The sequence below is a fragment of the Sorex fumeus genome, unplaced genomic scaffold (genome assembly GCF_029834395.1).
Source record: "Sorex fumeus unplaced genomic scaffold, SorFum_2.1 ptg000019l, whole genome shotgun sequence".
NCBI classification, from domain to species: Eukaryota; Metazoa; Chordata; class Mammalia; order Eulipotyphla; family Soricidae; genus Sorex; species Sorex fumeus.
Window position 1 is genome coordinate 12,218,797 of NW_026606076.1, and position 6,000 is coordinate 12,224,796.

Consider the following 6,000-nt stretch of genomic DNA (forward strand, 5'->3'; position numbering starts at 1 on the left):
CTCTCTGACTCCACATTGTTGTTGTTTTTTCTAACATGTAGAATTTCTGTACCCTAAAATCAAGCTGAAAATTGCACCCCAACTCTTCATCTCTCCCTGATCAGGGCAAAACGCAGCTGTTACACTGAGTACTGAGAGTTGTGTTCAAATAATGTGTGGGCATGAGCTGCGTGCATTTGGTGGCAATGATTGATCTCCCCACCCTGGCCGGTGAAGGGTGACAGAGGATCGAAGAAGGAGACGGCCAGGCTCTTGGTGATCTGCTGGATATTGACTTAACAATGTTTTAGGCTTCATCTGTGAATTGCCCCTTTTGCTCCTCCCAGAGAAGTGTATCATGTCCTTGCTTACATCCCTAATTTAGTTCAAGTTTATCTTTAACCTTTTCATTGTATTTTACCTCTCATTGTCTCAGTTCCCCAAGTCGGTCTTGATTACTTATGAGCCATAACTTTCTCTTAATTCTCAGCTTCATATTTGTACTGCTTTGTAGTTGAAGTGCTGTGTATTTGTACCTGCTTTTCTGTTTCCCCCATAGCTTTTTATGTTTTTACTATACAACAGTGTCTATGATTAAACCAGAACGACATCAATGCTGTGCTCCTAATATTTGGGAGTTGATTGAGTCTGAAGTTACCTACTCCTGGGAATAATTGCTTGGTCATCATTACTTGACTCATGCTTCAGTTGCTGTATTTCCTAACACCCAAAAGGGAGGTTCTGCCGTGGGACTTGGATGGGCCCGGGGCAAGTGGCAAAACTACCTGGGTTTCGAAATGGAACATTATAGAAAGCAGATATGCATCGTCTTGATGCAAAGTGTTACAACATTAGAGATAGGAGCCTCATGGGGAAGGACAAGCTGAACTGGCCTGAGGACTTAGTCTGGGATTTACAGTAAAACCTTGCTTGCTCTCAGAGCCCAGAGAATTAAGTGTTAAAATCCTTATTTGCTCTCAAATCCCAGAGAACTAAGTGTTGGGATCTTTGTCTCTTACTGTGTTTATCCAAACAACTGCAAGTATTGATAACTTATACAACTAGATGAAAAGATAAAAGCAATGTAGATGTCCCTGGGAGACAGAGTGTCTCTTTGAGTGAATCTCTCCCTGAGAATTTCCTCTGCCAAATGTTTATCTGTGTAAATGATCAGTCACTCCTATGTCCTTACCTCATGCCCCCTCAGACGTTCTATAAGTATGGTAGCTGTTCTGCATTAAATGGGCCATTTTCACCATCAAGGTGTGGCTTTCTGTCTCCCTGTCTCTCTGTCTCTGTTGGGAAGGGACCCCCATTTTACTTTGTGGACTCACTGCACCCGCACATTTTACTTTGTGGACTCACAGTGATCAGTTGCTCTTTCTTCCATTCTCCTGCGCACCTATACCAGTCTCCCACTGCTCTTTATCCCTCTCTTCACCCATCTCCCACAGGCTCTATTCCCCATCCCACAGAGTTAGGGGTAGCAACTACTCAATGCCGTAATAACAATTTTTAATGTTATTTTAATGTCAAAAGAGGCCCTTTTGGTAAAGTCTGTTTTCTTTGTACCATGGAATGCTGTGCTACAAAAGTGCAGCCAGGAAGGAAATAATCCTTTAGTGTGTAACAAAGTTTTTGTGATGTCAGTCTATAAGGGAAAGTCTATGCCAGGGTTCCGCAATTTAAACTTGATGTGGATGTTAACATGTACTTTTTGGATTTTCCGATGAAAGCCAGGAGGAATGTGAATTAAAAGGCAAAAAAAAAAAATAAATAAAATCCCCTTTGCTCAGGGCTGTCAAGGCTCACCCCTGTCTTATTCTTTGTTGTGACTCTGTCTAGACTTTTTTTTGCTTTTTGGTTCACACCCAGTGATTCTCAGGAGTTACTCCTGCCTCCATAATCAGTAATTACTCCTGGCATTGCCTTTGGACCATATGGGATGGCAGGGATTGAAACTGGGCTGGCTCCATGCAAGGAAAAAGCCCTCCTCCTGGACTATCACTCCAGCCCCTGTAACTTGGTTTTGAGGCCCTTGGTTTGGGGGATTATGGAAGAGACACAGCCACACCTTCGTTCTTCAGGGCCTCCTGATTCATGTTCTTTGGAGCCACACCCAGCTGAGTCCTAGTCCTTGCTCTCAGCTCAGTCATCCATACCTGGGGTACTCAGGATCATTATGTGGTACCATGGTTGGAGTCCCAGTGAGCTCTGTGTCACCAGCTCCTTCCCCCATACCATCTCTGCTTCTCATGTGTTCAGGTACTGGTTAGCGTTGTGTAAGTACAAAGGATAAATGTTTCAGAAAGTGTTATCTTAGTTAGTTAAATGGCCCTGGCAAGGTTCTTTAATGGAGTGCCATGAAGACAATTTGTTTTTAAATTTTAAACTTTGTTTTTCCGTTCTTTTTGGGTCATATCCTGAAATACTCAAAGATTACTCCTGGTAGTACTCCGGGAACCCTGTTAAACCTGGTGCAAGGCAAATGTCCTGTCTGTTGTACCTACTATTTGGCCCCTATTGGAAACAGTTTAAATGAACATTTCTGTGTTTAGAAAGACAGGAAAGGATGGAATGGCCCCTTGAGTCAAATGTGTGACAAATGCCGGGAATATGGGTCAGCTCCCCACATCCCAGCAGGCTGTTCTATTTACCTATGATTACTTACAAGGTTGGTCACGTTCCTGGATCCCCCCCCCTCAAGTTCAATAATATTACAGAAAAAAAAAAATAAGTGTTGTATTTAGAATTAGCAAAGTCCCCTCAATGTAGTAGTCACCAGAATGATAAAAAGGATTCAGATCTGCTTAAAGGACAAAAACGGCTCCAAGGTGACCAAAATGACTTGCTGCCCATTAGCCTCCATTTTTAGGGTCGAAATATATGATTTTGGTGCAGCCTGGCAGTGCTCAGGACCTACTCCTGGCTTTGCACTTCGATGTTGCTCAGGGGACCATTTGGAATTCTGAGGGTTGAACCCAAATTGACCACATGCAAGGCAAACACCCAAGCGACTGTAATAACCTCTTGCCCCATGGTCTGGATTTAAAATTGTGCTTCTGATTTTCTCCTTGTAGGTAAGAGTGCCCTGGTTCAGTGTTTTCAAGGGGTAGTGCATTGACCATACAGTGCTCTCTGATGTTCTTACCAGCCTCTGCTCCTCTTCCAGTGTCTGTCCAGCTTTCTGGGCTGCTGGTAGGCCAGTTCCTCTCTGCATCTCCAGGGCTGGCTTGTAGTCACTGCTTTCAACCCATCTTGATTACTTCCCAAAGAAACTCAGCACCCGGTGAATTGTACCAACCTTCTTGTTTTACATTGAATCACCCTAGCTGCGTTTTTTCCTGATGGATTGTGTGTGAGAGCATTGGGTCATTGTTTGACTGACCAGTACAGGATCAGGGGTCTTCTTATCTCCACCCACCCCACTGTTTGACCCACCACTCTCCACAGCCACCTCTCTACACCTTTATACAGTCCATCCCATTTGAAGCACAGATTCACCTGGGTGGGCAAAAAGGGTCTCTGCATCTGGACCATGGCCCTTTAAGGCTCAGGTTCCGGCAGCAGTGGACGTGGCGTCCCAGGCCAGGGACCTTCGGATATCTTTTCTCTTCCCATTGTGGTTGCCTGATCAGGCCACCATTGGTCTGGTGGTAGAGGAGGAAATTGCGGCCCTTCATGGAAGGGGGATTGTGAAGACCTATTTTTTGTCAGGACGCGAGTGGTGGTCCGTGAGCGCCCAGTGCCTTCCGTTCTCTACCCTGTAAGCACCGGGGCCGCTCCAGCTTGGGGGGACCCTTTTGTGCTTGTTTTTCTCTCATTTCTGATATCAGCAATTTCCTGAGGCATGAGGGATGTTTTAGGGGAACCCTTAGGCTTTAGTGGGTGCAGGGGTTGTGGGGTGTGTGGGTGATCGTGGAGGTCCCCTTTGGCCACCATCACCTCTAGCTCCATGAATGGTCAGCGGCAGGTGGGCGTGGGGCTGAGTGCAGGGGCTGAGCTCGGGCCTGCGGGACCTGCAGAGGGCAGGGCTTGGCTGTCCCGACCCTCCCAGCTTGGGACTTTGCTCTGCCCTGTTTCAGAGCACTTGGCCCTGGCATCACTCACTCCTGTAGAACCTTCAGATTCACTTCAAAGGGCAGCGCCCCCCCCCCCCCCCGTTGTTGTCTGTTTTTTGACTGGGTTTTACTAAGGCATGCGGGTCCCGGGTCTGAGATTTCCAAGCCTGCTCAGGATCGGGGCTGAGCATCTTCCACCTAGATCCTCCAAATTCCAGTAGGCAGCGGTCACACCCACCAACTGGCCCCCTGGTGCCATGTAATCCCATCAACGGCCAAGACCCAGAGACTATAAAACCCAGCTCCCGGAAGAGAACAGCGCAGAGTCTCCTGCCCCCATGCCTGGCTGTCCTCTCCAGGGCCCCTTGGAGGGGAATAGGTTGAGTTTCCCTCCCCGCCCCGACCAGAGCTCCGGCGGCCGAAGACCTCCAGATCCAGCCACCACCATGCTGAGACCACTCTCCGCACACATGAAGGTACCGGCAGAGGACCAAAAGCATGCGGGTCCCAGGGCTGAGATCTCCAAGCCTGCTTGGATCGGGGCTGAGCATCCTCCACCCAGATCCTCCAAATTCCAGTAGGCAGGGGTCACAACTACCAATAGGCCCCTTGGCACCATGTAATCCCATCACTGTCCAAGACCCAGAGACTATATTATTTATCATGGTCGTGGTCCTCCCGTTGTTCATTGATTTGCTCGAGCGGGCCCAGTAATGTCTCCTTCATGAGACTTGTTGTTACTCTGTTTGGCATATCAAGTACGTCATGGGTAGCTTGTCAGGCTCTGCCATGCAGGCGAGATACTCTCGGTAGCTTGCCAGGCTCTCTGAGAGGGGCGGAGGAATCGAACTCAGGTTTGCCATGTTGGCTGTGTGCAAGGCAAATGCCTTACCCACTATGCTATCGCTCCAGCCCTATATTATTTATAATTATAAAAAATATTTTTATGTTGTAAAATATGGAATATCTTTCCTTTCTTTTACTCATAAGGCATCTTTTCTGCTTTGGTTTTGAAAATAAAGTATTTTCCCATTCAAAAAAAAAATAAAGGTAATGCAAGAGAAATGTCCTTCCTGCTGTCCTGTCCCATTGGCCCCTACTGGAAACAGTTTAAATGAACTTTACTGTGTGTAGAAAGATGTTTAAAAGGATGGAAGGGGTTCCTTGATTCAAATGTCTGACAAATGTTGGGAATATGGGTCATTTCCCCACATCCCAGCACCCCCCAGGCTCCCCACATCCCAGCACTCCCCAGGCTCCCCACATCCCAGCAGGCCCTTCCATTTTCCTGTGATTACTCACAAGGTTGGTCAAGTTCCTGGATTCCACTCGTCAGTTCAATAATATCAGAGAAATAAAATAATCATTCTATTTGGAATTAGCGAAGTTCCGTCAATCTCGTAGTCACCCCAATGATAAAAAGGATTCAGATCTGTTTAAAGGCCATAAAAGGCTCAAAAGTGACCGGAATGGTCTGCTGCCTATTATCCTCCATTCTTAGAGTCGGAATATACTCTAGGTTTTTATGTGTACATACATGTGCATAGATATAAATTTCATATATATGTAATTTATGGGCTGGAGCAATAGCACAGCAGGTAGGACGTTTGCCTGGCACGCAGCCAACATGGCCGACCCGAGTTCGATTCCTCCGCCCCTCTAGGAGAGCCTGGCAAGCACCAAGAGTATCTCACCCTCACGGCAGAGCCCTGCAAGATACCCATGATGTATTCGATGTGATAAACACAGTAACAACAAGTCTTATGATAGAGACATTACTGGGCCTGCTCAAGCAAATCGATGAACAACGGGAGGACCGTGATCCGTGATGTAATTTATATGATATACCGCTCGAGCAAATCGACGATCAACGGGAGGGCCTTTACCTTACCTTTATACATTGGGTATAATACAAATACTCCATATATTATATATATGTCAAAAAATCTGCCCTCCCGTT